The sequence below is a fragment of the Macaca fascicularis genome, chromosome 14 (assembly GCF_037993035.2).
Source record: "Macaca fascicularis isolate 582-1 chromosome 14, T2T-MFA8v1.1".
NCBI lineage: Eukaryota > Metazoa > Chordata > Mammalia > Primates > Cercopithecidae > Macaca > Macaca fascicularis.
This window is the reverse complement of record NC_088388.1, coordinates 46,835,973-46,847,446: the sequence shown is the minus strand read 5'-3', so window position 1 is coordinate 46,847,446 and position 11,474 is coordinate 46,835,973. Positions and strand designations below refer to the sequence as shown.

General features: G+C 39.5%; 1 pseudogene; it reads right to left on the bottom strand.

Annotated features, from left to right (window-relative positions):
- Positions 1 to 9,044: 9,044 nt before the first annotated feature.
- On the bottom strand, positions 9,045 to 10,013 carry LOC102127659 (mas-related G-protein coupled receptor member X1-like; annotated as a pseudogene).
- Positions 10,014 to 11,474: the final 1,461 nt, after the last annotated feature.

The window sequence follows — 11,474 nt, the reverse complement described above, 5'->3', positions numbered from 1 at the left end:
TACCTAGAAGATCTCTCAAAACTACATGATTACATAGAAATTAAACAACTTGCTCTTGAATGACCTTTGGGTAAACAATGAAATTAAGGCAGATATCAAAAATTTCTTTGAAATAAATGAAAACAGAGACTCAATATACCAAAATATTCGGGATGGAACAAAAGCAGCATTAAGAGGAAAGTGTAGTGCTAAACACCTACCTTGAAAGTTAGAAAGATCTAAAATTAACAATCCAACATCACACCTAAAAGACCTAGAAAAACCAGAGCAAACTAATCCTAAAACCAGTAGAAGAAAAGAAATATCTAAAATCAAAGCAGAACTGAACTAAATCGAGACCCAAAAATCCATACAAAGAATCAACAACAACAAAAAAGTTTGTTGTTTGAAAGGATTAACACGATCAATAGACCACAAGCTTGATAAAGAAAAGAGAGAAGATCCAAATGTTCACAATTGGAAACTCCAAAGGTGACAGTACAACTGATCCCACAGAAAAACAAAAAGATCCCCAGAGATTATTATGAATATCTCTATGCACAACAACTAGAAAATCTAGAGGAAATGGGTAAATTCCTGGAAACACACAGTTTCCCAAGATTGAATCAGGACGAAATTGAAATCCTGAACAGAACAATATTGAGTTCCACAATTGAAGTGGTAATAAAAAAGCCTACCAACCAAAAAAGCCCTGGACCACAAAAAAACCCTGGAGACTTTCTTTATGGCCAAGCATGTGGTTAATCCTAATGTATGTTCTAGGTGTAGACAAGAAGAATGTATATTCCATGGTTGATAGGTGGAGTATTCTGTAGATCTCTATTAGGTCCACTTTGTCAAGTGTCTAGTTTAAGTCCAGAATTTCTTTGTTAGTTTTCTGCCTTGATCATCTGTCCTGATTTACAGCTGAATTATACCAGATGTACAAAAAGAGTGGGTACGAATTGTACTGAAACTATTCCAAAATATTGAGAAGGAGACTCCTCCCCAGCTTATTCTATGAAGCCAGTATAAAAACAATACCCAAACCTGGCAGAGACAAAATGAAAAAGGAAAACCACATGCCAACATCCTGACAAACATAGACACAAAAATCCTCAACAAAATACTAGCAAACAAAAATCTTCAACAAAATACTAGCAAACTAAATCCAGCAGCACATCAAAAAGTTAATTTACCATGATCAAGTAGGCTTCATTCCTGGGATGCAGGGTTGGTTCAATACACACAAATCAACAAATGTGATTCACCACATAAGCATAATTCAAAACAAAAACTATATGATTATTTCAATAGATGTGGGTAAGGTTTTGATAAAATTCAACATTCCTTCATGATAAAAACCATCAAGAAACTAGGCATTGAGGGAATATATCTCAAAATAATAAGAGCCATCTATTACAAACCCACAGCCAACATACTGAATGGGCAAAAACTGGTAGCATTCCCCTTGAGAACCAGAGCAAGACAAGAATGCCCACTCTCACCACTCCTATTCAATATAGTAGCGGAAGTGCTAGCCAGAGCAATTAGGCAAGGGAAAGAAAGAAAGAGCCTCCAAGTAGGAAAAGAAGAAGTAAAGTTCTCTCTCTCTTTGAGGGTGATATCATTCTATATCTAGATGACCCTAAAAACCCTGCCAAAAGGCTCCTAGAACTGATAAATGACTTCAGCAAAGTTTCAAGATACATAATCAATTTACAAAAATTAGTAGCATTTCTATGCATCAACACCGTTCAAGCTGAGAGCTAAATCAAGAATGCAATCCCGTTTACAATAGCCATGAACAATTAAATTAAACCTAGGAATACATCTAACCAAAGATATGAGAGCTCTCTATGAGGAGATCTACAAAACACTGCTAAAAGAAATCATAGATGACACAAACAAGTGGAAAGTACTTTCGTTCTCAGGGATTGGAAAAATCAATAGTGTTAAAATGGCAATACTGCCAAGACAATCTACAAGTTTAACACTATTCTTATCAAACTATCAACATTATTTTTCACAGAAAATAATGAAAAGAATTTATAAAAAGCTATTCTAAAATTCATAAGGAACCGAAAGAGTCCAAATGGCCAAAGAAATCCTAAGCAAAAAGAACAAAGCTGCATGTATTACATTACCTGACTTCAAACAATCCTATAAGGCTAGAGTAACCAAAACAGCATGGAACTGGTATAAAAACAGACACACAGACAAGTGGAACAGAATAGAGAATGCAGAAATAAAGCTGCACACCTATCACCCTCAGATCTTCCACAGTATTGTCAGAAATAAGCAATGGGAAAAGAACTCCTTATTCAATAAATGGTGCTGGGATAGCTGGCTAGCCATATGCAGAGGAATGAAACTAGATCCTTACCTGTCACCATATGCAAAAATTAAGATGGATTAAATATTTAAATATAAAACCTCAAACTGTAATAATCATAGAAGACAACCTAAGAAACATCATTGTGGACATCAGCCTTGGGAAAGAATTTTTTAGTAAGTTGTCAAAAGCAATTGCAACAAAAACAAAAATTGACAAGTGGAACCTAATTAAACTAAAGAGCTTCTGCGCAGCAAAAGAAACTAGCAACAGATTAAACAGCCAACCTACGGAATGGGAGAAAATATTCGCAAACTACACATCTGACAAAGGTCTAATATCCAGAATCAATAAGGAACCTTAAACAATTCAACAGGCAAAAACCAAATAACCGTGTGAAAAAATGGGCAAAAGACAAGAATAGACACTTCTCCTAAGAAGACATACAAGCAGCCAACAAACATATGAAATAATGCTCCACATCACTAATCATCAGAGAAATATAAATCAAAACCACAATGAGATACCATCTCACACCAGTCAGAATGACTGTTATTAAAAAGTCAAGAAACTGACCAGGCATGGTGACTCACGCCTGTAATCCCAGCACTTTGGGAGTCTGAGGTGGGTGGATTATGAGGTCAGGAGTTCAAGACCAGCCTGGCCAAGATGGTGAAACCCCGTCTGTACTAAAAATACAAAAATTAGCCAGGCGTAGTGGTAGGTGCCTGTAATCCTAGCTACTCAGGAAGCTGAGGCAGAGAATCACTTGAACCTGGGAGGCAGAGGTTGCAGTGAGCCGAGATCGTGCCACTGTACGCCAGCAAAAAACAACAAATGCTGGTGAGGCTGCAGAGAAAAGAAAATGCTTATACATTGTTGGAGGAAATGTAAATTAGTTCAGCCATGGTGGAAAGCAGTTTGGAGATTTCTCAAAGAAGAACTTAGAACTATTGTTTGATCCAGTAATCTTACTACTGGGTATACATCCAAAAGAAAATAAATCTTTCTACCAAAAGGACACCTGCACTTGTATAACCCTCCAGGAGTTTCAGCAACAGGGATAGGGCCCAGAGAAGGGCTCACATAATCATTGATGGGCATCCTGCTTGGCTGCAGTAATACCAGATGGTGGGCCACAGGACGGACAGGCAGCACTTGGTGCTAATGGCTCTGAGCATATAGGCCTGTGATGCAGGAAAAGATCCTTATAGTGGAAATGAAAATGGAATTGGAAAGGAAAGAGTTGAAGAATTTTACCATGGAACCTGTAATATGACAGCACAGCAAAATAGAGGAGGAAGAGGATGAGGATGAGATCTGAGTGCCACTGAAAAGAGGTATTTGAATTATGAGAGAATCTATGGAAGACTACTAAGTGATGTGCTGTGGTGTGTATAATATAAACCTACTCCATTCCTTCTCTCAGGAGATCCTGAGCAGGGTTTTCTTTGCTGATGAAAGCTTTTCTGTGAGAGGAGTCTATAAGGGGAAGTTGAAAAAGTGCAGGACTTGGAATGTAGAGAGAGTTTCTTCTACAGATTTCCACTAGAGAAAGGGTATAACTCCCATTGGGGTGAATAACAGCAGCAGATTGAGATTTTACTGGGTACTGTCTTTTTTAATCCTTTCAGAGGCCAATGAGGTAAAAATCAGTGGTGTTCTCATTTTGGAGAGAATGGAATTGGAGTACAAAACAGATTAGTTATTTGTTCCTAGTCTTACATAGTATGGATTTGAACCCAGCAGGGCTGCCTCAGGGTCCATGTTTTTGACCAGCCCTTTGGACCCAGCACCACTGTGTATCACTTACACATGAATTGGAGTGGGTAGCAAAGTAATTCCCAGTTAAATCCAAAATGGCAGTCAAAATTGTGCATGAGAAAAAAGCATGAGCAAATTCCAGGAACAGAGAAAAGAAGCCAATTAAATAAGGAACAAAAGAGAATTGGGTCAAAGTCAATTAGGAACAGATAGCAGAATCTAAGAGCCCCTAAAGGCAGCCATTGCTCTGGAATCTAGAGAACTCACAGGTGCAGGAGGCCTCCAAGTGTACAGAGGGCTCTTCCTTCTGTGGAGGTGGAGAGAGGGATCAAAGACTGAATGCATCCATCATGAACTCTCTTAGACAAGCTTGCACAGCCTTGGTTTCCCAGAAAAGAAAATGGGAGGAAAACCAGTACCTCTGTGATCTCCACTCAAGGCACTTTACAATCTATATTTAGGGTATACATTTGATATACCCTATATAACTCTTGAAATATTTGTCTTCCTTATGGAACCTGAAGCTCCATAAAGACTAAGCCATGCCTGTTTTTGTTCACTGTAACATTGACAACATTTAGCCTGTATTCCTTAAAGACCATCTACTGTAATATCCTCATTTAATGTAAGAAAAAGCTGAGACACAAAGAGTCAAAATTATTTTTCTGAAATCACACCATGAAAACCAGGGCTGTATCAACCTTTGATGTCCTGGAACCTGTCTGAGGCTTCTGCTCTCTTCTCTGCCCCATCATTCAGTATTTCTGGGGAACTCTTAAAAAAATTCTTGATATAAGCACAGATCTGAGAAACAATCAGGGGCTGTAGGGACTGCTAGATCGCAGCAATCTCCCTTCTCCTCTTCTGTCACATACAATTCTGAGAGTTTAAAAGCAGCAGAGGTACCCACATCCCAGTTTTCCTTGGTGCTCCATGACACCATGTGACTACATGCTGCCTGACGCGAGATGAGAGGAAGTGATGTAAGCAAGTCCTGGCCCATGGGATCAATAGAAGGAGCATAGCCTCTCCTTCTCCCTTTTTCATCAGGTTGGAATGTTGATGTGCCTGGGACCACATTGGGATGAGGGCAACTCTCTAGGGATTGGGGAGCAGTAGTTTTTGGAGTCTTAATGTATGATGCCTTGGAGCCTCCAGCTGAAGTTTAAAATACAATCCTGTATATCCATAGGGGATTGATTCTGGTACCGTTGTGCACACTAAAATATGCAGGTGCTCAATTTCTTGACATAAAATGGTGTGATATTTTTATATAACCTACCCACATTCTCCTGTATACTTTAAATAATTTCTAGTGTTCTTACAATACCTAATACAATATAAATGCCATGTAAGTGTCTGCTATACTGTATATTTTAGAGAATAGGGAAAGGAAAAAATTCTGTACCTGTTCAGTATGGATGCAGTCATCTTTTTTTTTCTCTTCCTTTTCTGAACATATGATTTGCAATTTGGTGAATCCTGAATGTGGAACCCACGGATAAGGAGGACCCGCTATGCTTTCTTATTTAAGATATTTTTATTTTGGGTCTGTATTAGAACAAGGAAGCTACTCTAACCAAAAGAAACATGTTTTCCATTTTTAAAATTACTTACAATTTAGTCATTTTTTATGAATGTGGGTCTTTGTCTATAAAATTGACACTAGAGAAAGAAGATGCAAACAGAAAAAAATTAACATTGATGGAGCTTAGATGAGACATGATTCAATGTCATTTAGATGGAGAAAAACCCAGGAAATAGAAGGATATAAGAAGGTGGGAGGGGTAGTCTCATTTGCCTTGAGGAATGCCTTTCCATCCTTTTCTACCCTGGTTGGCATTCCAGGAGGGTAGCTTCTATGTACTTCATCAGCGGGATTCTTTACCTCCTGGTTTCTGATTGAGTTGAGACTTGGATTTTTCAGACACTGCTAGTGAGAAAGTAAAATGGTAGAGCTACTCTGGAAAACTCTTTTGCATTTTTAAGAAAACTAGTTAAACATAGGCTTAACATAAAACCCAGGATTCCAACCATGGAATTTATCCTAGAGACTGGAAATCTATGTTCACTTAAAAATCTGTACACATATGTTTATAGTTGCTTTACTGATAAATGCCACATTAGAAAAAAACACAACGTCATTCCACTTTTGAATAGTGAAACACAACATAGCGCAGCCAACAATGGAAGACTACTCAGTACTTTAAAAAATCAACAACAAACTATTGATAACTGCAACAACTTGGGTGAGTCTTGAGGACATTATGCTGAGAAAAAAAAAGTGAAACTCAAAACATTAGATAGTGTATGATTCCATTTATATTACACACTTTAAATGACAAAATTAAAGACATGGAATAGATGAGTGATTAGAGGGATTTGGGAAGGGATATGAAATGGATATGACAGTAGGGGCAGCCCAAGGCAGTTCTTTTGTGGTGAAGATACGCTTTCGTATCTTCAATGTGAAGATGGTTATATAATAGTTATATGAATTTGTTTTGTTACATGAACCTACACAAGAACCTATGCATGTGACAAAATGTTATAGAATTATACACAAAGGTGTATCTCACTCCTAAAAGATTAGTACATGTAAATACTAGTGAAATCTGATAAGATTTGTATTGTGGATAACTGTATTGTACTGATATTAATTTCATTGTTTTGATAATACATTTATGTAACATGTCTTTATTGCTATAGCTTGGTTGATGGGTATACAGGAAGTTTCCATTTTTTTGGTAACTTCTTGTTAGTCTACAATTCATTGAGAATGAAAAGTTAAAAAAAACAACTGAAAGGTCAATTCACTGTATGGACTACCTCCATGGATACTGCAGTCACCGAGAATGAGAACATGGGGTATGCTGGAAAGAAGTTTGTAAACTTGGCATATAGGTTAAAGATAATATGATATTTTATGTGAGCTTAAAGTATTCTTACAGTCAAAAGAAAAAGGAATATTACTGAAATCAAAATAACCAGTTGACCAGAGAGGGCCAACAGTCTTTGTTTCAATTTTCAGGTGAGATTTCTCTCCAGGGCTCCTCATTATGGACAAAATTGTTAGCTGAAGCTGTACAATTGATGATACCACGAACTCTCAGGGTAGACTCTCCTAGTAACCCCCACTCCGAACCGATGACATCACATCTAAATCCCATGCCTGTAGCATTGGCTGCAAGCACTGTCTTCCCTCTTCCTCTGAACTGTAGGAACCCTCACATACAGCCAAGTCCTACTATGGTATTTGTAAATCAAGTGTGAATACATAAGATACAGAATCAGCAAAGAGCTGGGCCTGGAAGAGCAATCAATCTGGATTCAGAAGGCCTGCATTCTATATGATGAACAGTATTATAAAAGCCATCAATGCATTTTTTTGGGGGGAAAAATGGAAAACAATAGGTTTCTTTACCACTTTCATAGCCACTTTATACTGTGTCCCGAGTACTCAAATTACATTTGTCACATCCCTTCTGTGAGGGTCAATCTGAGGGGCATCCTCACTGCTGTGAGCAGCACAGAGCCCACTGTGATGTCCCATCTTCTCTTGGTGGCTCTTCTGTCTGCTTGAGTTACCTGTGGAAGGAGTAACCACTGGCAGAGAAGAGTCCTGAAGTTTGGTACTGATCCTAAGTTTTCATAATGAAATGGTTTTAATTGTGGCAAAGTTTACATAACATACATTTTACTACTTTAACGATTTTTAGTATACATCTCAGTAGCTTTAAGTACATTGCCAGTGAGATGTAACTGTTACCAAACAAAAATTTTTGTGCTCATTAAATAATGATTTCATACTCTCCCCATCCCTCACCATCAGGTTTCTCCTAGTCTATTTTCTGTGTTCATCAATTTTCCTAGATTGGATACCAGAAAACTTTGAACTTACAATATTGTTCTTTTGTGTCTGGCTTATTTTGCTTAGCACAATGTTCTCAAGGTTCATCTATATTGCAGCATGTATCAGAATTATGTTGCAATGATAAGCTATTATCAAGATACTGTAATTGACATTATCACGAAAGGTCAGATACCTTCAGTCTTGCTTCTTATGGTGACTGGCCATGAAACTAACTGAAAGTTACAGCCAGAACAACTTGTACAAAAATGAGAAGTATTCAGAATTCCTGTACAATTGAAGGAATCTGTCAGCAAATGATAAATGGTTTTAAGACAATTTCTACATTGAAACCAATACTGAGGTTGCAGATGGCCAAATTAGAATTCATGTCATATTTATAGACTCTACACTCTTCCCTTTGTCCATGAAGAGCTAAATAAGTACTTACTAGTTCTCAAGGGGAAGGGACCATGGTTATCTTTACTTGAAACCAAGGCCAACATGTCACCATGCCACGGACAAATGACAGCAGAGGACTTTACATAAAACCAATTTGCTAGACTGTTTCTATGAATGCAGAGAATCTGTCTCTAAGGACATTGTTTTCCCCTATATCTGAGAATTCAGTGAAATTTAGAGGCAGCAGAACTCACTTATCCAGAATGAGCTTCCTCCCTGCAGCAATACCCCTAATCATAGAAGGAAACATGATTTTTAGGTGAACGTAGTCTGAGAGAAAGATAAGGAATCTTCCCTTCGATACTGTCAGGTAGGAAATAGTTATAAAACAGGGCTTTCCAGTTCTGTACAGGAATTCTTTCCATTTCAATAAAAATTGAAAGTAAAAGTTTTCAGTAAGAAAAATTTAATGGAAGATAACAGGGGAAATTTGTAGAAATATGAAGAAGGATCTAAACAGTGTACTTTCAAATTAATGCTTTATCTTAGTAAAACTAGAAATGTGAGATTAAAAATAAAACTATTTGAAGATATTGGGGGAATCATTGAGGCATTTCTGAGGCACAAAGATGAGAAAAATGTGTATAATTGTCAGGGTGGCAGGGCAGTGTTGCTCTCAAAGTCCCGTCTGACTGACAGGGCAGAGGCTCTTCCTCACTGCTCCGATCTGCTTCCCGACAGCTCCAGGGTTTCCTCAGGAAGCCGCCCTCCACCTTTGTCCACCTCAGGTGTGTCCTGCAGAGCCCTCTGGAGAACCAGCTAGAGAGTCTTCCTGTTTTGACGCTGCCTAAAGGAGCCCATGAATAAGTAAATGATGGGGTTGCCACTGTTGTTAACAGCGGACAGGAAAATGGAAACTAGACGAACATGACAATATAAGACTCCCAAATCCATGTGGATCCAGAAAAATAGGAAAAACTGAATGCTGAAGGGCAGACCGCAGAGGAAGAAGATCAACACTGTGAGCAGGATGGTCACGTACAGCCTGGTCAGGGGCATCTTCTAGGATCCACAAAGGATCCTGACCAGCAGGACCAGGCTGGACCCACAGAGAACCACAAATAAAAAAATCAGCCTCATGACTGTGATGAAATCAGATGTTTGACACCAAACAGAATCAGCACCACTAAGCAGGAAGCCACAGAACATACACTCCAGGATCCTCCGCAGCAGGGACAGGGCCCAGAACAGGACACAACGACTGCTGACAGGCATGTGGGGCGGCGGCAGTGATATCAGATGGGCCACAGGACGGACAGGCAGCACTCGGTGCCGATAGCAGTCAGCATGCTCAGGCCTATAAAGTAGGCAAAGGTCATCACAGTGGTGAAATAGGTGGAGAAGGAAAGGAAGAAGTCACTGTAGAAATTCACGGTTTCTAAAACCTGGGAGAGGAGGCAGAGGAAGTTGGCCCCAGCCAGGTTGAGGATGTAGAGGGAGAAGGTGTTCCTGTGCATGCAGGAGCCAGAGCATGACTGCATTTCCTGCCAGCCTGACCAGGTCAGCGATGAGGAGCAGCAACATGAGGATCATGATCTCCATGCCACAATGTTGAAGATGGGCCTCCTCAGTCCTATCGACTGGTGTCAGTTCTGTACCCAAGGCTGGGATGGTTGGATCCATGCACAGAACCCCTAGGCTTGTGCCCTTGGAAACACAAACAAGATGTGATCAGCAGCTGTATGATCTCTGATTTCACATACATTCTATTATGTGAGAATTATTGTCCCCATTTTACACAGGAGAGAAACAGAGGCTTGCAGAGAATAAGCCACCTGTCAAAAGGTGAGGAGTGCTCAACTCCAGTTTCAAATCCAAATCTGACTCTAAAGCCTGGGCTCTCTGTATTGCAACACAATTTTTCTACTGACATGGGAAAAACATTATGATCAAAACATCCCCACTCAACTGGCCAGGGCTGTGGATCCAAGCATTACTCCATCTTGGTCAGAAATTTTCTCTCAGGTGCAGGAGTTTGGGTAAAGAGGTGGACACCCTCATGATAAAAGTGGTCATCATGGATGAAAATGAAGGCCAGGCATTATTGACATGAGGAAAATGTGATGTTTTGCTAGGACAAGTGTGATGATGACTGGGCCTGGTGAGCTAGAAATGGCTCAGTGTGTGTCTATCATTACAGAGAGGAGCACTTTTATATCCCCAGTGCCTAGCTCCATGCGAAGCACACTGTGTTTTGTGTAAATATTCATTCAGTGAATAAATGCATGAATGAAGAGCCTAATGGTAGTGATAGCTTTGGATTAAAAGGAAAATAAAAACACAAAGGCATTAGAACACACACATATAATGAGATGTAAAAATTTCATTCATCAAAATTTTATTTGTTCTGTCTGTGTTAAAAGGCATTATTGATATGTGCCCAAATACCCGAAGTTGACCACCGATGTGCCTTTGAAATGATGACTTGGTGTGGCTTTGCTGAGCACCTAGAATCTCTTTTGTACACAGTGTTGGGGCAGGGTGTGGTCTGAGCTGAACTGCTCAGCAATACGGAAGAGGAAAGAATAAGTGCGGGTGAGGTCTGAGTTCCGCTGAAAGAGGTAATTGAAATGTGGCAATATCTTTGGAGGACTCTTAACTGTTCTGCTGGATGTACACAGTGCAAAACTACTTGATTCTGTCTCATAGAGGATCTTTGGTAGAGTTTCTCTGTTGATGCAAACATTTGTGTGAGAGGAGTCCATGAGGGGAAATAGGAGTTCAGTGCTTTGAATGCAAAGAGAGATGTTCATGTAGATTTCAACTGGTGAAACAGGACTAGCTCATATCTGGCTGAAAAACAGCAGCTGATTGAGGGTTTATTAGGGATTGTCTTAATGCTCTCAAGAGCCTAGGAGGTAAGAGTTAGTATTATTCCTGTACTGCAGAGAATGCACTTGGAGCACAAAAAGAGTGAGTTATTTGTCCCTGGTCTTATATAGTGTGGATTTGGACCCAGCAGAGGTGCCTCAAGGTCCATCCTTTTCACCAACCCTTTGGACCCAGCACCACTGTATGTCAATTATACACAATAGAGGGGGAAGGCAGAGGAGTGACTCTCAAATTTAACCCAAGTTGGCAGTC